The sequence below is a fragment of the Ochlerotatus camptorhynchus genome, unplaced genomic scaffold (genome assembly GCF_037179485.1).
Source record: "Ochlerotatus camptorhynchus isolate MF236.1 unplaced genomic scaffold, CSIRO-AGI_Acam_v1.1 ptg000292l, whole genome shotgun sequence".
Lineage (NCBI taxonomy): Eukaryota > Metazoa > Arthropoda > Insecta > Diptera > Culicidae > Ochlerotatus > Ochlerotatus camptorhynchus.
The window spans coordinates 766,058-787,318 of record NW_027040781.1 but is presented as its reverse complement, the minus strand read 5'-3'; the positions used below and the strand labels follow the sequence as shown (position 1 = coordinate 787,318).

The 21,261-nt window shown below is 42.8% G+C and overlaps 1 protein-coding gene across 2 annotated transcripts in view; it reads left to right on the top strand.

Moving 5' to 3' along the window:
* The first annotated feature begins 208 nt into the window (after positions 1-208).
* Cad87A (cadherin-87A) overlaps positions 209-21,261 on the top strand; it is a 727,611-nt gene continuing 706,558 nt past the window's right edge. Inside the window, exon 1 of one of the 2 annotated variants that reach the window (XM_065228518.1) lies at positions 209-703. The gene's annotated coding sequence lies outside the window, so the exon portion shown is untranslated. The remainder of the gene's footprint in view (positions 704-21,261) is intronic. The other variant, XM_065228520.1, reaches the window with a different exon arrangement.

The window sequence follows — 21,261 nt, the reverse complement described above, 5'->3', positions numbered from 1 at the left end:
AAATTCTCATCAAATCTAGTTCCTGCAGTATGCAAAACAAACAGCAGTTTCTAATAACAATTTTTTTCTTTCTTTTCTTTTCCGCTTTTTGTCTTTCAGGTCCAGGTTTATTTATCATCGTTTTATCTTCGTTTTCTCAACAGGAGTTGTGGCAGCAGCAGCATCAGCAGCAGCAAGATAGTTGAAATTTTTGCTAGTGATTCTGAAAAAAAAAATCACATACGAAGAAGATCTTGAAGAATAAAAAGAAGCAGAAGAAGAAGAAGTGCTTCAAATAGTGCAACAGAGCTTTTGCTGGGTGCTGAAATGGAGCACTATTGTCGCTTCATTCTTCTTGTCTCCGGTGGTTGTCATTGTGGTGGCAGCAGCAGCGTCCAGTAGCGGCAAAAGTAGCTTCGGCATCCCCCTCGTGAGAGAGCTGTTATGTGGTGTGCTGGTGATGATGCCATGTCGTTATTGGTTGCATGAAATATGATGAAGAAGTGGTATTTGCTGTGGTTGTGAAATTTGTTGCTTGTTTTTGTGTTGGAAAATACAAGGAAGAAAAAGAGTGCAATTTATGTGCAGCTAGCAGTGTGGAGGAAGTGTAGAAAGAGAGGATATAAATCGTATGGAGTACTCGTTTTGATCGGAATATTTGAATGGTCAGCATCGCATATTTCATCAGGAGAAACAACGTATCGCGTCCTACATCGTCGTAACGGTGAGTTTATGTTTTGTTACTGTAGATTGCTTGGGATTTGATTTATCGGAGTAATAATACGAGTTGGAACAAACGTTTCTCGGATGAAGAAATTAGTTCGTGTGCTATTGAATATTCTGAATGTGGGCTACAGTACTGTGTTCAATGCGTAAATCTGTATTAGTCCATGTAAATTTCTATATTTTCAAAAAATATTTAGTTTGTATTGAAGCAAGAAATAAACAAGATCTTTTCTGATTCCATCCATTAAATGGGCAATATTTGATACTTAATATGGTCAAGTCAAGGGGTAGGTCACTCCGCACACAAATCTTGGGTCATCTTTTTTGTCAGTGTGCCGCAAGTATGCCGATTGGGCCAGCCATAGAGCAAGCTGCGATTGTTTGTAAAATACCCATCCCGGCAACCCGGTATTTCTTGAATGTTTTGGTTTAAAATCGCAAGGATAAATCGGATTGAGGATGACGTGGGAAGTGGCGGGTGTGTGAACTTTCGGTGTTTTGTGATCCATAGGGTGATAAAAACCCTGTGTTTTAGTGTTTTATAGTGCCCTCAAAGGCAGACCAGAAATCTAGCCTTTCGGCCGGAAAGAGTTGGAACCAGTGGGGAGCATTGTTAGAGACCGACTATAGAGGGTGATGAATAGACTTCTTTAGTTTGTTTTGTGTGATTTGCAGCATTATTTGAATTAAGGGTACTAATGAGGTCTGATTAACTGCCTCTTGCTCTTGAGTCCACTCTAGAACCTACATTTCGTTTTTAGATCTATAAGTGAACTGATGATCTGAGTTCCGCTGGTATATTCAATTAGAAGATGTTCCTGAACATACAGTCAAACAGCACGTAATGTTCTGAACAACTTCAATGACAGTTGTCCAGCAGTGCTCCCATTTTATTTACAACAATCTAATGCCTACGAGATTGTGCCGAAGGTATGCCGAAAATATGCCGATGGATGTGCCCAAGCTGTGCAGAATATAATTCCGGCACAATGTGCTGAGTGACTTACCCCTTGGGTCAAGTTACACATGCGTATGCCTTTTAAGCGAAAGTTCTGGGAACGTCAAGTCCTACAATAAATCAAAACTTTAGAGTCCTGATCCAAACGGTAAACTGGTACGATTTCGTTCAGAGAACTTTCAGGGCAACATGAGAAGGTATGGTAGATCTCAAAGGGAGTTCTGATTACTTATAAGATACCGTATGCGTGATAATGTTTGCACCATTGAGCAATGTCAAAATCAAAAAAAAAAACAAAATCTCAAAAATTTCGTTTTCGACTTTTTTTTTTATTCAAAGGGGGATGTTTCTCAGAGGCTTAAAACTATGTTAATCATCGATCGACTTTCCACTTGCTGCAATTATGGCCTCCACACGCTTCCGGAATACACGGCAGGTTCTAATAATGTAGTCTGGATCCATTTCTCTCCAGGTACGGGTCAATGTTTGTCTGAGGCTTGCTGTACTCGGGTGGCGTTTAGAACAGGCCTTGGCCTTCATGACGCGCCATATTGAGTAATCCAGCGGATTAAGATCGGGGCTGGATGGCGGCCACATATCCTTCGCCCAGAACGGAAGATGTTCCTGCAAACACTTCTGAGTGCGCTTCGAGGTGTGGCACGGAGCCCCATATTGTTGAAATACAACATTTGGCTTCGGACCGTACTGTTCTTTGATCAACGGAAGAACATACTGTAGTAGGCCTAGATGTAGTAGGCCTTGCCTGACTGTCATAAGTTAGAGATTGATTCTTTATCCGACCACCAACCAAGATAGACGCAATAAATAGTAGCACTTAACAACAGCTTGTTTTACTTGTTGGCCTTGGTTACGGATATAACAATTGGCGACGAGGAAAATTTTGGAAGCACCTCGAACCTCGAAGCAAGAAACCTCAAGCAAGAAAATGTCTGACGAGGATCTTCGGAACGCCATCCTGCAGCTAACGAATCTCATCACGAGGCATCAGCAGCAGATTGAAAACCTGAAAAATCGGGGAAATCCGACTGCTGGCAGTGAGAAGATTATTGAGTCCTTGGCAAGCGGGATCCAGTATTTCCAGTACGATCCGGACGGAGGAGTTTTCTTCAATGGCTGGTATGCGAGGTACGAGGATGCCTTTAAAAAGAACGGCCAATCCCTGGATGACGTCGCTCGTGTGAGATTGCTTCTTCGCAAGTTAAGCACGCCTCTGCACGAGAGGTACGTCAACACCATTCTTCCCAAGCATCCCCGGGACTTCACCCTGGACGAAACCGTCACGGAACTGAAGAAACTGTTCGGTCGACAGAAGTTGGTTTTTCATTCCCGTTACCAGTGCCTCCAGTATGCAAAAAGTGACGCGGGTGACTTCACATCGTATGCTGCCATGGTGAACAAACACTGTGAAGCGTTTCAGCTGTCCAAGCTCACACCGGACCAATTCAAAGCTTTCCGTTTCGTCTGTGGACTCCAATCGCCACGGGATGCGGACATACGAGCTAGGTTGATCTCGAAATTGGAAGCCGGCGAAACCGCAGTCAATGAATTGGGAGAATCCACCAGCAAGGTAACCCTGGAGAACCTCGTGGAAGAATGCCATCGCGTGGCCAATCTCAAGCAGGACACATTGATGGTGGAGAACAAAGAAGCACGCAACGTCAACATTGTTTCTCGCAACCAGAATAATCCTGCCTCAAAAAAGAACCAAAAAGTGCCGAAAACGCCATGTTGGAAGTGTGGCGACCAGCACTACATATGTTCGTGAGTGTCCGTTCGCTTCGCACACCTGTTCCAGATGCAAGCAACAAGGACACAAGGAAGGTTATTGCAACAGCAACAAGAATGCGCCGTCGAAACCGTTCAAACAGGCCAAATCCAAAGTGAAAAAAAAGCATCTACACGGTTCGCAACATCGGAAGCAAGCGGAAGTTCATCCCGGTCGAGCTCAATGGTGTAGCAGTCAAACTTCAACACGACTCGGCGTCCGACATCACCATAATCTCAGAAGAAACATGAATCAGCATCGGACAGCCACCAACTCAACCGACGGAAGAATCTGCAGTTACAGCTTCTGGTGGCAATCTCAACCTTCTCGCTGAGTTCCAGACCGAGATCACCATCAAGAATGTTACCAAGACTGGTCGCATTTTCATCTCAAGCAGCGCTGAACTCTACGTTCAAGGAATCGAGACTATGGATCTGTTCAATTTGTGGTCTGTGCCGATAAGCAGCTTGGTCAACGTCGAACACCAACGTGCTGATCAGTTCACCAATCAACTCAAGCAACAGTTTCCGGAAGTTTTTCGAAGCACGCTGGGTAGATGCACAAAAGCGCAAGTGAAGTTGTACCTCAAGCCTGACGCACGTCCTGCATATTGCCCGAAATGACCAGTAGCGTACGCTGTACTCGCCAAGGTGGACGCAGAACTTGAGAGACTCCAGCAAATCGGTATAATTTCTCCAGTTCATTTCTCGGACTGGGCAGCACCAATAGTCGTCGTACGCAAGTCGGACAATGTATCAGTCCGTGTATGTGGCGATTTTTCGACGGGGCTGAACAACGCGCTAGAATGTGACCATCATCCACTGCCTCATCCTGACGACCTCTTTGCGGAACTAGCTGGAGCACGTTACTTCACTCATCTCGATTTGTCTGACGCTTACCTACAGGTCGAGGTCGAGGAGGAATCGCGAAAGCTACTCACGGTCAACACGCATCGTGGACTGTTCCAGTATAACCGACTACCCCCCGGAGTCAAGTCGGCACCCGGCGCTTTCCATCGTATCATCGACAGCATGGTGGCCGGCATCCCTGGAGTCAAGCCGTATTTGGACGACATCCTCATCGCTGGTCGCACCAAGCAGGAACACGATCGCAGTCTCTACGCTGTTCTCGAGCAGATCCGTGAGTATGGCTTTCACCTACGCCTCGAAAAATGTCGTTTCAAGTTTCTCGGACGCATCGTGGATAAGAACGGTATTCGGCCTGACCCTTCAAAAACAGAAACCATTTCCAAGATGCAGTCTCCGAAGGATGTCCAGCAACTCCGTTCCTACCTCGGTGCTGTCAACTACTATGGTAGATTCGTTAAGCAGATGAAGAAACTCAGGGCTCCTCTGGACAGCCTCCTCAAGAAAGATGCACGCTGGAACTGGATCAAGGATTGCCAGAAGTCTTTCGAGCAGCTCAAGGCCATTCTACTTTCCGACCTGCTGCTTACACACTACGACCCGTCCAAGGAAATCGTTGTTGCAGCAGATGAATCGAAGTACGGCCTTGGCGCTGTCATCATGCATCGATTCCCGACCGGTGAAGTGAAGGCAATTGCGCACGCCTCGCGCTCACTGACCCCAGCAGAGATGAACTACGGACAAGTGGAGAAGGAAGCATTAGCCCTGATATTCGCTGTCACCCGTTTCCACAAAATGCTGTATGGACGTCACTTCCTCCTGCAAACCGATCATCAACCGCTACTCAAGGTTTTCGGCTCAAAGAAAGGTATTCCTGTTTACACAGCAAACCGTTTGCAGCGCTGGGCATCCGACATCCAACACGTTTCATCGACGAATTTTGGCTATGCAGATTTTCTATCCCGGCTAATGTCATCGCAGCATAGACCAGATGAGGATTACGTCATAGCCGCCGTGTGCGTCGAATCTGAAGCAAAAGCAATTCTCGACGACACCATCAGCAACCTTCCAGTCACGCACCAGATGATTGTGGCTGAGACGCGAAAGGATCCAGTTCTTCAGCAAGTGGTGAATTTCCTTAACGAAGGTTGGCCAGCAAATGCGAAGTAAGTTGCTGATCCTGATGTCAAGAAGTTCTTCGCCAGACGAGATGGACTTCAAGTTGTCGACAACTGCGTTATGTTTGGCGATCGAATCGTCGTCCCATCAAAGTTTCGAAAGCGGATCGTTCGTCAACTGCATCGTGGACACCCAGGAATGGACCGAATGAAGTCTCTGGCCCGAAGTTACATCTACTGGCCTAACGTTGACGACGATGTGGAGCAATTTGTCCGTCAGTGCACTGCATGTGCTGAAGCAGCGAAGTCCCCGACAAAAGCAACCTTGGAGTCATGGCCTCTCCCGGACAATCCCGGACTCAATCCATTACCACAACTGCAACCCTGAATATGCTGCGTGAAACGTTTTCTCGTTACGGCAACCACAGACACATTGGTCTCAGACAACGGAATGCAATTCACCAGCGAGCAGTTTCAACAGTATTGCCGTGCAAATGGTATCACCCATCTCCGCACTGCTCCCTACCACCCGCAGTCCAACGGCCAAGCGGAGCGATTCGTTGATTCACTCAAGCGTGGCCTCAAGAAGCTAGCCAGGGGGAAGGATCACCCACACTGGAGCACCTGCAGACATTCCTTTCGGTGTATCGTTCAATCCCAAACCGAAACACACCGCAGTCGACGTCTCCAGCAGAAGCATTCCTCGGAAGACCAGTGCGCACCACTTTGGACCTACTGAAGAAACCTGTTCCTGTAACTGAAGCTGTCAAGAATCACAAACAAAACGAACAGTTCAATTGGTGGCATGGAGCAGTCAAGCGCGAGTTTGAAGAAGATGACCTGGTCTACGTTGAACAGCATCGCAGAAACGCCAAGTCCTGGATTCCTGGTCGAGTCATCGAACGGAAAGGTTCCGTCAACTATATCGTTGCACTGGACATGAACGGAAGACCGAAGCTGTTGAGGTCGCATGTAAACCAAATGCACACTCTTCATACTTCTGATGATCCAGAGCAAGCGACGCAGCAACTACCATGGGAAATCCTGCTTGATGAAATTCAAGATGAAGCTGTACCGTTGGATCCAGAAGTGCCATTCAATCACGATATCCCTATTCCTGTTGGTTCCGTATCACTCGAAGCTGATGGTCAAGTGGCAAGTACGTCTGGCAAAAATCCTTTTTCGACAATCGATCATGAACCTGCTGCTCAAGATGGAGAACTTCAGTCCGCACAAAAGCCCGTGTCATCTGAGGCAGTTGGAGACTTCATTCGACGTTCTGTACGAGAATCAAGAATTCCTAGATGGCTCTCTTCCTATGACATTTTCTAAAAGGGGGAGATGTAGTAGGCCTAGATGTAGTAGGCCTTGCCTGACTGTCAATTACAGTCAGAACAAGTAATTGCAGCTAAGTTTAATGATTATTTCGTAGATAGCGTTTCATTGATTAATCAATCTATTGAATTGGTCGATGAACCTGACGAAATAAAACAGCCAATTAATAGTAGTTGTAGATTTGAAGTTTTTCACCCAATCACATTAGATGAACTTAGAGTTATTTGTTTTTCATTAGGAAAATCGGCTGGAGTAGATAATGTTAATGCTAGAGTTATTCAAGATTGCTTTCATGTCATTGGCCACATCTTGCTGGACCTTATTAATGAATCATTACAAACTGGACATGTGCCACAAATTTGGAAGGAATCCTTAGTGGTCCCTATTCAAAAAGTTGCTGGAACGATTAAAGCCGAAGAGTTTCGTCCCATCAACATGTTGCACACATTAGAGAAAATGTTAGAACTTGTTGTTAAAGGTCAGCTGTTGGAGTATTTAAATAGTAATAGTTTGTTGATACCAGAACAATCGGGATATCGGGAAGGTCATTCTTGTGAAACCGCGTTGAATTTGGTATTAGCGAAGTGGAAAAATAACTTGGAGTGTAAAGATACGATTGTTGCTGTTTTTTTGGATCTTAAACGCGCTTTTGAAACAATTTCTAGGCCCTTATTGTTAAGATCAATCAAGCGCTTTGGAATTACGAGTACTGCATATAAATGGTTTGAAAGCTATTTGTCTGACAGAACTCAACGGACTGTTTTTAATGATTCTGTTTCCAGTCCCGTGGGGAATAACCTTGGAGTGCCCCAGGGAAGTGCCCCTGTTATTTATTATGTATATTAATGACTTGCGACGTGTTTTACGATTTTGCGACATTAATCTTTTTGCAGATGATACTGTGTTATTCATTGCAGCTAAGGATTTAGATGATGCCGTTTTACACTTTAATGAAGATTTGCGTTCTCTAAGTAGATGGTTGAAGTATAAGCAGTTAAAATTAAATACAAGTAAAACTAAATTTATGGTAATTTCGCGGAATCGAGTAAATGAGAACGTCTCTGTTGTAATTGATGATGAGACTATTGATCGCGTTCGGGAGATTAAATATCTTGGCGTGATTATTGATGACACACTTAAGTTCAACTCTCACATTGACAATGTCATCAAGAAAATTGCCAAGAAGTATGGAATTCTATGTCGACTGAAAAACGATTTAACTATTGCCAGTAAAATACAGCTATACAAATCAATCATCTCTCCTCATCTTGACTTTTGCCCTTCCATTTTATTTCTGGCCCATGCAACACAAATATCGAGATTACAGCGCTTGCAGAATAAAATAATGCGTTTGATTTTGAGATGTAATAGATTCACTTCCTCAACTTTGATGTTAGACGCCTTACAATGGTTGTCGGTGAAGCAAAGAATTGTATATTTGACTATGGTGTTCATTTTTAAAGTAGTTAACGGTTTGCTGCCTCGATATTTGTGTGATCGAATTGAAAGAGGAAGTGACTTTCATAGATATAATACTAGAAACGCGGTTGAAATAAGAACACCACATTTCTTGACTTGTGCTTCACAAAATTCATTATATTATAAAGGAATAAATGTTTTCAATTCGATGCCTAGACATATCAAACGTTTAGCAACACTTACAGAATTTAAAAGACACTGCATTTCACACGTTAAAACTGTCTTTTGAACAGTTATCCAGTGATTTTTTTTATGAATTGACAAATTATGTATCTTGACGAAGTTATCTCTAACGGATTATTTTATATGGATAGCTGTCATAACGACTTTTTAATAATTATTGTAGCACTGCAAAAACTATTTCTGTTCGCCACGAGGGTGATGATGGATTTTTAATATTTGATTTTATAGTAGATTAATTAAAAAAAAAAGTAGTCTACAAAGGTTTGAGCCTCGCGCGCGTATTACGGATATAGAGGACTGAATTTAACATTTGATAAAAAAAAAATGCAATTTTGAAGCTTATTTGAAAGATACCTTGAGTTAGTAGTAAGTTTTCTGGCAAATGTTAGGGGTTCGTGAGCATTCCTGACATTGCTGAAAATTATGATAGCATCAGATTGCGGGGTTACTAGTGTAATAGGATGCTTTGTTGATTGTTCATTAACTCTTGATTGCTTGTAATACTTATGAATATTTTAGGTGGACAAAAAGGCGAACTAAGAGGTGGACGCCTGAGCTTTTCCACATTTATATCGCTGTGAAGCAACTGTAAACTTTAGAGGGAATCTATATCTGTAACTGAAACCAGTTCGATTTTGTTTGCCAACCTGGTTAAAATGTCATATTCAATTATCTTAAAGATAAATCGTCCAACTCAAACCTTTGTAGGGGTAAGAGGTGGGACCATCATCATCTTATAAGTTAGAGATTGATTTTTTATCCGACCACCAATCAAGATAGACGTAATAAATAGTAGCACTTAACAACAGCTTGTTTTACTTGTTGGCCTTGGTTACGGATATAACACATACTTACTTAAAATCAGAATGTAGACCTCCGTGTTGACCTTATCGCCTTCTGGAATGAACACCGGGTCGATTTTTTTTTTACGTCGGAAGCCACCAATCCAATCACCATAACGCTAGCAGGATGCTTGGTCGGCCACGTCTTTTACCGGAAGAGAACTAATATACCGGTCGGTTCTGGAATTTGATACGGGATCGACGGTAAACATGCTGTCGTCGGTGAACAGGATTACCGGATTTTTTCGCTTAAGGAAGTTCAAGATTTTCTTGCATCGTTTGACTTGTAGCTCGCCGGATGGGGTTGGTAATCATGTGAGTTTTTTTTCCGTACCCTCGACTTCGACTTTTACGACCTTCCGTGCCGTAAAATCACTGATCCCGTGTTCCTTTGCCATTTTCCTTATTGAACGCACTGGATTCACCCGAATCTTCCTTTTGATAGCAGCGATAACTCTCGGAACCCGAGCTAACCTCGGACGACGTGTGGCCACCTTCGCAGATAGTTGTCCTTTCTTTTCTCGGTCTAAAACCCATTTGACGGTCCACCGGGACACTCCCACGGCGATTGAAATGGCTTTTTGCGACATTTGCGCGTGGGACAAATCACGAATATGCTGCCTTTTCGCCATGGGGCATCTGTCAAACTAAGTAAATCATTTTCTTTTATACACAGCCTACTACGGTATGAGCCATAGATTACGTGCATGCAAAGAAAACCAAGGGATTGTATGCACAGGTGAAACGGGAACCTTATTTGTACGATTACGCATACGGTAATTGTTTTTAAATAAAGTTCGATTGCCTAAATTTGGGTAGATGAAATTAACGTGTGGAAGCTTTCGAGTGCTCTAACGTATGAGCACAATGCTAAAGGACATTTTTCTTGTTTTGAAATTTGACATTTCATTGGCTTTTCAAAGTGAAATCATATTGTTACAAGTGGTTGAACTTACTGCATAAAAACCACAACTTTGATTGGAGCAATACACCCTGTAATCCGAAACAGTATTATGCTTGTAACACATATTTTTCCATTCACTGCATCTGCATGTTGCCAATTGTATTATTTTCATGTGTGTCATGATATGTTCGAATGGTCATCATTCAGGGCCAATTGTGCTGTGGACATGAGTCCATGTCTTCTGGTACATTTTTTACTCCACAGGCAAGAGATATTTATTCCCGCTCGGCACCTACCTCCCTTCCTCCCTCGCTCGCGTTATAATGATGATGCTGATGATTTTTAATCTATTTACCTATGTAGATGCGATGCAAGCGAAAGCATCGTTGTTCATGCAGCATATGAATGATTCATCTGTCGGTCTGTCCGCCTGTTTACTCTTGCCTTTGGCCATCAGCGGGTGTTGTTTGGTTCGTTAGGGGTGCTACCCCTCTCTACAGTATCAATGATAAGCTGGAATGGGTGGTGGATTTTAAAATATGCATTATTTTCCATTCGTGATGTTTACGTACTCGGTGATTGAAATTTTTGTAAACAGAGTTGATGGAATGATACGGTCATGTCATGCAGAAGGATTCCGTTTTAAAATTTTATTTCGATGATGAAATGTTGGTCGCTCTTGTTGGCACTGTTTTGTAATTCAATTTCAATATAAAATTCATGATGTAATCAACCTCACAATCTATTCATATATTAACCTAACGTTCGCTTTTTCTCACTGTACTTGTTGACCGGTATTGGTTCCACCTGGTGGTGATTAACTCTGAAGGCAAGGATGGTTGGTTCTGTGAAGCCTCCGCAGTGAAGATGGTGGGTGAATTGTGAATCCTTAGCGTTTAGCTGGGGACGTTGATTGAACTCACTTCAGCACAATTCCATTCTCGATCCACGAGCTGACCTTTCCAGGATAGCATTGGCATTGGCATCTCCTCTTCCCGGAATATATTTGAACTCCCCTGTTCGGCTCATCTAGCTTCTTTGTCTAAATTTCAAATTCAAATTCAAATCCAAAGCATTCATATCAACGTAACCTCACCGGGAGAGATACACCCCCACAGTTAAGTTTATCGTACACGGGGCTTCGTTTGCATGGTAAATTGTTTGCGTTCGAATCCTCCCAAGTGAATATCAACCGCACCAAACAACACCCACCATCGGTAGTCTGACTAACGAAAATTGACCGCCTCCGCCTAGCAGAGTGATGTCAAAGCAAATCGGACCACGATAAACGCTCGAACACGAACATCCCGCATCGAGCAACGCCACGTTAAAATTTTTGACAGGCTAATCATCATACCGCAGAGCTGTTGCTTCCCCATGGTCGATGGTCGGCGTAGTGCCGAAACTTCCTCGAAAAACTCGACGGTAGCGATATTTTCCAATCCAATCCCATGATCATTTATCATGTATGAATGGAAAAACGCGTTAGCGTACCGTCCTTATCCGAATTCCGAACAGGTTATTTTTCTTGAAAAAACAATGACGTTTCTCAACCAATCAAGATTTAATCATTCAGCGTGGGCCTCCCATAGCTCAGTCGGTAAAGGCGCAGCCATGCTGGAGGTGGCAGGGTTTGATTTCCGGTCCGGTCTAGGATCGGGTTGGAAAATTTCTCGATTTGCTTGTACATAGAGTATGATTGTAGTTGACAAAATGGTACATGCATCAAAAGCTCTCAATTAATAACTGTGGAAGTGCATCTAGAACACTAAGTTGAGAGCACGCAATATGCTAAAATGCTATAAGCAAATAGCTTGAAATGCGAAAAAGAAGAAGTGCCCACAATTTGGGCTCAGACGGTTCGCGGGAAGCAATTTTAGCCTCCCACTCATTACTGAACGTTTCATGATGTGCCCATTCCAGGCGTACGGGCATTTGTAAAAAGAGCTCAAAATTTTACACCGACTGATGCCACTACACGACACATAAGCGCTTATACCGTCAAATCGTTTGATCATTTTGGCACTGCAACCGACCAAATGTTCCACAAAACCGGAAAACAGCAAATGGACCAATTCGGCAGTTGGTTGATTATGCTCGTTTTGGGGATTTCGCGCTGTTGGGTGAAAATCGTATTCCAACCGACTGCATTGTGGCACGTTGACTGTGATCGGTCTATGTCAGACAGGGAAGGAGGGCTTCTGAATCCTTTCCAGCAGCAGTTAATGTGCTTATTGGGGCAATAGGTTCTCCTGACTCAACAAGATACCAGGCCGGGCGCAGTTCTCCTAACCCAGCATGACAACTGCACCGTTGAACGGACGTGGACTCCTATTAATCGGTCAGTCCAGTTTAGGTAGACAGAGTAAAAATACATAAGTCTTGTGGCTTTGTACTACTCCAGGACAACATTTCAACAGTGGCATGAAGCTAGATCCGGCCAGAAGATCGTAGGGCCCTCGTGTTGCTTCAACAGAGGAAGCAGACACTCCTTGAGGTAGATCTCCCCGTTTACAGTCCCGGTAGTCACGAACGATGCGCTCCGTTTGTCTCATGTCACAGATCGCTTGCCAAATCATGTATTTCTTGGCAAACTTTGAAAGTTTCTGCTTCCTTACTTTCTCCGGAACATCAACCTTGTGCTAAGCGGCGAAGAACTTGACGTAAGTCTCATCATCCATGATGAGACAATGAGGCTTCGTCAGCATCTGGGTGTACAGTTTCCGGGTCCGTGATTTTCCCACCGTTCGTCACGATTTGGAGCCATCTGCACTTTGTACGTATGCAGACCCTCCCGGTCCTTGGCTCTCTGAACGGAAGACTTGGACGGATTTCTCCTTCCGTTCGATGCTCAGAGTTTCGTAGTAACGTTTAATCATTCGACTCACCGTTGACTGCACGATTCCGAGTTGTTTCCCGATGTCCCGATGAGAGAGTTTAGGATTTTCCAGGTGCTTGCGCAAAATCAATTCGCGAAGTTGATTTTCAGAACAAAACTTGATCAACCAGAAGCCTAGAAAGCAAAGATCTCTGATCACCTGATGGCATTTGGAATATTTTCGTAGACACCTTGCATCAGCAAAGAATATCCGAGATATGTGATTTGAATTGATGAACAGTTTGAGATATTCCAACCTGAAGTCTTGAGAAAATATCCAGACGACTATGGAGATCTTAAAACACATGAAGGACTTTGGAATAATTTTTAAGCTGCGGTGTTTCATATAAGAGAAAGTCTGAGAGATACGATATGGATTATGGATTATGATATGTATGAGCTTGGAGATTTGTTGAATTGTTGGGTAGTTGAAGATCTTCAGACCTGATCAATCTGAAGTTAAAAAGAAATATCTTGAGGATGTTTTGGAGACATTTGATCACTTGGAGGTCTTTTTAATAATTTCTGGGGATCCTTGAAATTTTGGAAAATGCATGGAAAATATGATTTGAATTGTTGGGCAGTGAAATTTTAGGGATCTTTGATCACCTGGAGATCTTTGCAATAATTTCTGAGCGATGTGATTTGAGATTTTGAAGGTGATCTCTTATCACTTGGTGTTATTTTAAATAATTAGTGAGCTTGGAGATTTGAATTGTTGGCCGGATGAAGATCTTTAAAACGAAACATGATCAAGCTGAAGTCTTGCAAAAATACCATGAGGAGTTTGTAGAGTTGTATGATCACTTGGAGACCTTTGAATTAATTTTCAAGCAATTAAGATTTTGAAAAAAAAGTATGAGGTTGTATCCAAGACATTACTGTTGATTTGACTTAGGATTACGTGCTCGGTATCAATATTTGGCGACTGTGTTAGGGAAACCAGTTTTGTTTTCCATCACGGAAACGCCTCGTTTTCTAATGACAAACTTACGCAATTTTTGTGCACAATACACACATAATATCCGGTTTATTCAATAGATAATAAAAAAGGCAAACATTGATTGGGAGAATTTCTTGCTAAAATTTTCCAGTCGCGAGATATTTTTTAAATTCGAGAAATTTTTGCTTTTTTCTAGCGTCCTGGAGAAAACCTTACCTTAATTCGAAATGTTTTTGGTGTTTCGTTCATAGCGAGAATTTTTATGTACCACTTCAATACTGTAACGCATTTGATCACAAACGTTTGGTTGCCGGGTACATTATCAAAGATCTTTGGGGGTGATGTGGCTGGCAACAAGGCGAGCGAACGTTCAATGAAAATAAACTCTTAAGCAACAATAATTTAAGGTGGTCCTGAAAAGAACCGGTTTGTCGTGATGGTTGAGTAATACTGTAATACGTAATACGGTGTTCAACACAGATTGTGGCTGGCGAGAGCTGTATGTTGTTTGTAACGAGGGTGATGCGCTTGGCATAGATGGCCCACAGCAGCTCACGACGAGCAACTGAATCCGATCAGTGGCGGTGCCGGTGCGTCTTCTTCCTCCTTCTTCGGTGAATCGAGGGCTCTTGTGGGCAGCCTTGATAGCTAGCTGCTTGCTAGGAGCCTTTCGTTGTGTACTGGAGAAAAATGTATAATGCCACGCTTCGAAAGCACTACTACTGCTGATCATGACGACCGGGCACCATCACTCACCACACGCGGTGATTGAATAAATACCGTTCGGCGTGACCAGATGGGATCCGATTTTGAAATCTGTGTTAGGGAAAGTGCTTTTTGCAGGCAATCGGTGATACTTTTGATCCCCATTGCAACAGTTGGACATTCGTGTAGTTTTCAAAAGTGACCTATTGAAAATTAATAAAGTGTTCATTTTAGCAGATTCGTAGAAAAATTTCCAATCGACTGGCTTGTTTAGAATTGAAATCCATCCGCTATTTACATTGCTATAAGTTGTCAAAACCTGACCACTTTTCGTAACGCGAACGTTGGCGATCAAACGTTATCAAAATAGATAAGCGGATTAAGAGAGGATTCCAAGCCGGAGATAACTCTGTAGCGTTGAGGCGTTGCAGAACTTCTTAGGTCGGTTTATCCGGGGCACGTTCATCGCTTTACGGACGGATCGCGATCACGGGCCGGAGTGGGACTCGGAGTGGCAGGACCAAACACCGCAACAAGTCAAAGTCTTCCGGAGGAGTGTTCCGTTTTTTCCGCAGAAGCCGCTGCTGTTCTTGACGCAGCCATCACTCCTGCAGATCAACCGATCCTTGTGCTAACGGACTCACACAGCGTCATCCAGGCGCTGGAAGCCGAAGCCCCGAGCCACCCCTGGATACAAGCCATTACACGTTTTGCCCCACCCTCAACCGTTTTTACGTGGATTCCCGGGCACTGCGGTGTTCCTGGAAACGAGGCAGCGGACAGGCTGGCGGGATCTGGTCCATCCGGACCCCGCTTCACCAGGAACGTACCACTCCTAGACGTCAGGCGTTGGATTGCGATTATCATGATGGAAGCCTGGCAGGAGGAATGGTTTCAGTCACGCACCACCCTCCTGAGAAAAATCAAAGAAACCGTACGACCTTGGCAAGACAGCCACAAGTACAAAGACCAGCGGATTATCTCAAGACTCCGGACCGGCCATGCGAGGATTTCCCACAATTTTGGTGGGACACCCTTCCACAAGGTTTGTCCAATCTGCAGCATCCCTGCCTCGGTGGAACACGTGCTGTGTGTCTGCCCAGAGTTTCAGAGGCTACGCGAACAACACCGACTCCCAGAGAGCATCAGGGAGCTACTTGGCAACGACCCCTCGACGTTGACTGCGCTGATTGCATTCTTGAAGGACGCTCACCTATACAACCAAATCTAGCCCTCTCGTCGTGGGCTGCGCTGTCCGTGTTCTTTCACCTTCCTATTTTCCTGCCGTCGGGGTATCTCTGCCGGACTGGGGCACTGTCTCTTACGGTGGAGCTCTACCTTGTTCGCGCATCCATTCCTCACCACAGTCCCGATGTAACTCCCACTTTACATTAAGTTTTTTAAAATGTTGTCTGTCCCTTTTGGTGGGTAATCAGAGCCAGTTGTACGTTATGTAATGATAGACTGAAACGCTTTCTTTCGAGGCAGGCCCTAAGCCTGACCCTCGATTATCAAAGGTGATGAACTAGCCTACGGCTAAAAATCACAAAAATAAAGAAAAAAAAAAAAAAAAACGTAACGCGAACGAATTTGGTTTTTCGTAATTGCACCCCCAATATGTTGCCGAAAGACGTAATCCTACGTCAAAAATAATTGACCAGTTCCAGACAAAATAGGTAAACTGTCAACCTTCTCCGATTTGAATGAAACTTTGCACAATTAAAGGGTGTCCACGATGAAATTGCCACACACAAAATTGATTCGCAAAATTCGAGTTTTCATCCGATTGCCATCAAATTTTCAGGGATTGAGAAATAACTATTAAACTTCATTTTACCATTTTACTCGTATTTTATTTACAGTCCATACGCAAATGCCCGCACCTTGGCCTTAACCCCGGCCATAAGATTCTGCACAACCTGTAAATCAACCGTTTTTTGCATGTAAACCCATACTTGCTGAAACTGAAGTTCCTCGACTGTCTTCACTACCTTAGGTCGTTTAAGAAGGTGCTGCTTCATAATCGCCCAGTACTTCTCGATGGGGCGGAGCTCCGGAGTGTTGGGAGGGTTGAACATTTTCGGCACGAAATTGACCTTATTGTCCGCATACCACTTCAGCACGTCTTTGGAGTAGTGGCATGAGGCCAAATCCGGCCAGAAGATTGTTGGGACGTTGTGGGCCTTCAGGAGAGGAAGCAGTCGCTTCTGGAGGCACTCTTTTATGTACACCTGTCCGTTCATCGTGTCCTGGGTCACGAAAGGTGCACTCCGCTTCCCGCACGTGCAGATGGCTTGCCAAACCAGGAATTTCTTCGCAAATTTGGACATCTTCTGAGTGCGGACATGCTCCGGAACGCTGAACTTATCCTTGGCCGTGAAAAACAGGTTGCCGGGGATCTGTTTGAAGTCGGCCTTCACATATGTTTCGTCGTCCATGATGCAGCATTCAACTTTCGTCAGCATGTTGAGGTACAACTTCCTGGCACGGGTTTTGGCGGACTTGTTCTGCTTCTCGTCGCGATTAGGGGCCTTTTGTACCTTGAACGTTCGAAGCCCAGCCTTAGTTTTGGCCTTCTGGACAAAACTTCGGCTTAGGTGCAGCTTCTTAGCCACATCCCTAACGGAGGCGTTCGGATTTCGGTTGAAGGCCCCAACTACGCGGTTATGATTTTTGGTGTTGTACGGAATACTTTTTCCTTCACTTCTGGGCTTCCGATCGGTGGTCAACCGTTCCTCGAACCGCTTAATCACTCGCAACACCGTGGAATTCACGATTCCCAACGTTTTAGCGATGGAACGATGCGAGAGATCCTTGTTCACGTGATGAATGCGCAAGATTTTATCACGCACGAGCTGTTCTTTCGACTCCATTTCCGCGAGTTTTGATCACAGGACTTTAAAACTTGCAGGATGTAAATAATGCACTATGAACTAAATCCACCCAAATTTTCATTAAATTCTACCCAACGGTTAAAAAGTTAGAGCAATTTCATAGTGTGGCAATTTCATCGTGGACACCCTTTATGTGTTATTGGCAATCGTCCACATTTTTGCAATACAATTGCAATTTTTGATCTTGTATTTTTTTTTAAATGGCGCCTTTGATTTTTTTCTTCAATAAATGAAATTTAAAAAAAAAAGATCTTAGGGAAGTTTTGAGAACTTTCGAGAAATTCCATGAATATCGGGAAAAATGCGGGAGCTTCAAGGAAGTTCTAATAGCTTCAGCTAAATTCTGAGAACTTTAAGGCAGTTCCAATCAATTCAGCTTTTAAAATTTAAGATGATTAAAAACATATCTAAAATTTTAGACTTAAGAAAAATGTTGGAAACTTCACGGAAGTGCAGAAAACTTCGGGAAGTTTGCGAGATCTTCAGAGCCGATTAATTGACAATTGCATGGAATATTCCCAGAACAATAATGAGAGCTTCAGGGTGGTCTAAGCCATTCTAAGAAACTTTAAAGAAGTTTCGAGAGCAGACTACGGGATTATACTGTGTCCTAGAATGTCTAAGCACGGCTTTGGAATACTCCTGCTTGTTTCAGACGACGTTTAAACAGCTCATTATCACGCTGAATCATTTTTTACATATCGACTAACAGTTTCGTGACAATGCGAAGCATTTCTCCAGAAAATCGCAAACAGATCTTGCATAAATGATGTACTATCTCCAACATTTCTCTGAATCAATTTGCGAAATTGGCAAACCAACATTACCGTCGGGTAGAGGAAGACTTACCCTAGTTTTAGCTTGCTACTTGCAAATAGCCTTTCGTTGTTTACTGGAGAAAAATGTTCAATGCCACGCGCCGAAAGCACTGCTGCTGCTGATGCGGACGACCGAACACCACCACACACGGTGATTGAAACTGAATCCGATCAGCGGTTGAGGGCAGCTGCTTGCGAGGAGCCTTTCGTTGTGTACTGGAGAACATCACCGCTCATCATGCGGTGATTAAATAAGCACCGTTTGGTGAGACCGGATGAAATTCGACTCTGAAATCTGTGTTAGGGAAATCACTTTTCGCAGGCAATCAGTGATAATTTTAATTATCATAGCAACAGTTGCACATTCGTGCAAATTCAATATATTTAGTAGGTGCGTAAAAATATTTCTGGTCGATTGGTGATAAAATTATTGAAATTGATCCAGGGGTAGCTGAGTTATTAACGTTAAAAATCTATCATGAATTTGTTACATGTTCCATTTTTGGTTTTCACAAAGTGTACCCCGTTATATAAATCACAGACGTAGTCATACGTCAAAAGGCTATGGCTTGGCAAGCCATTTGTGGTATGCTTTCTAAACCGTTCATTACTCCAAGGACACGGTAGCCTGGTATAAAGCCAACAAGGTTCAATTCGTACCCAAGGAGATGAATTCGCCAAACTGACCGCAGACCAGACCAATCGAAAGTTTTTGGGCCCTTACCAAAGCGTATGTAACGGATTCCTTTACAAAGTTTGCGAATGGTTGGGAAAAAAGTATACCAAATTGTTGAAAAGACGTCTGTGCTGAAATGAGATCATAAATCCACTCTTTGGCTTACGACTGATCGGATCTCGGATTTTATACGTTTAACTGTAAGTGAATACTATAGAGAACATGAATACGAACTAAAAATTGAATTTGCAGTAAACAGAGTTACGTTGTCGTTTTTAATCGTGCTTAGACATTCTGGGACACCCTATATAAGGAAAGTTCTCAGAACTTCTATAAAGTTCCGGAAACTTCAAGGAAGCTTTATGAACTTCAAAGTGGATACTTCGGCATCAGGGCAACAGCATGAACTTTAGAGAAGTGCAAAGAATATGAGGAAAACTGTGGATACTTTACAGAATTTCCAAGAACCTCAGGTAAGTTACGTCTTGCGATTTTCAGAGAAGCTCAGAGAGTAGTAGGTATGTCATAGATCTTAAAGGCACTCTCAATAACTTTAGGAAAGTCCAGACTTTTGAGGAAGTTTCGGTAAACAATAGTTTTGATAAATACAGGAAACTCAATGGTTAGGTTACTTTATTAAAGATGCTTTCAGCTATTGCAATGGCTGGTTCGTCTCTGTAGCTGAAATTTCATGAATTTCCGGTAAATTTAAAGAAACTAAGAAGTTCTGAGAATTTTTTGCAAGTTCAGAGAACTTCTGAGAAGATTTAGATTAGGTTGTGTGACTGGTATGTTGGTGGTTTCTAAATTAAATTTTCACAGTCCAAACGGTCAGTTCTGCGTTTCTCGACGTTTTGGCCGTTTATTGTGACCTTTCTCACAGTAGACGTTTGACCCTTCAGCATGGCCACAATAACCGGCCGAAACGTCGGGCAATGCAAAACTGATCATTTGTATCACCCAAGGATGAGGTAGTCGAAATCAAAACTTCTGAGAAGTTCACAAAACTTTAATCGTATATTTTAAACTTTAGAGATGTCCAGAGGGTTTCAAGAAAGTTTATAGATGCTTACTATTAGTATTATTACCATTAATTACAGGACATTACCAAAAATGTCAGGTACATGATTCAGGAACATCAGAGATGATTAGAGAACCTTGGATTAGTTCAATTAACTTCAAGGAAATTTTAGTAATTTTACAGAAGGTCCGAGAAACTCAGGGAATTTCTGAAAACTTCAGAAAAGTACCACGATCATAACGAAATCCCAAGAAGTGCAGAGAAGTTTTGAGATTTTTTGGCATTTTCATTACTTTCAGGAATGTTCCGATTAGTTGAAAGAAGATCAGAGAACTTCAGAGCACTTACATTAGCCAATTCTTCGAATCTCACCAGTAGATTTTTTCGCAAATTTTCTCACTCACTCTCTCTTACCGATGATATGTGCTTACCTCTCAGTATCTCCTTACTTTCTCATAAAACAATTAATATTGACTGCCCAGTCGTTAACTGTAATTAAAAGTAATTCTAGGAATTTTCATAAATCCCAAGGAATCATGGGAAATTCTGATAAGTTTAGAAATATTCAAAATATTCCAGGAATACTTTGCAGTCCTAAGAGAAGTTCCATGAATATCTGGATAGTTATTGGAACGTTACTGATGTTCCGAGATTTTCTTGAAATGTACAGTAGACTGATGCAAAATTTGAAATTTTCGCTCCACAGTGCTCAAACGGTTCCAAATTGGGCCCTGATTAGCCTCCCAAAATTTGAACTCATTTAGTTAGAAACTGGCTTGGCACAAACCATTTGAAGTTTATATGGGAAATACTATGGAGAAATCATAATTTCGGTTCATATCTATCTCAAAATTCACCAGTTCACTCTACTTTAGAAAATGAAAGCTAAGCGTGTTGAAAATTTTCTCAGCTACAACTTTGTTGAACATCACTTTTCAATCAAATGTAAGGAACAAAAATTATTAATGATTCAAGTCACTGATGTCTTATTGTTAATGCTCAATCAACTGTTCAAGAGGTAACATTGGTGTTTATGGCGCGTAGAATAGAGGATAAAAATCATGGCTACTATGTCACACTGCAGAATACAGTGTTGCCCACAATACAGTTGCTTAATCTTGCCATAAGATTATCAATCTCTTAACAATTA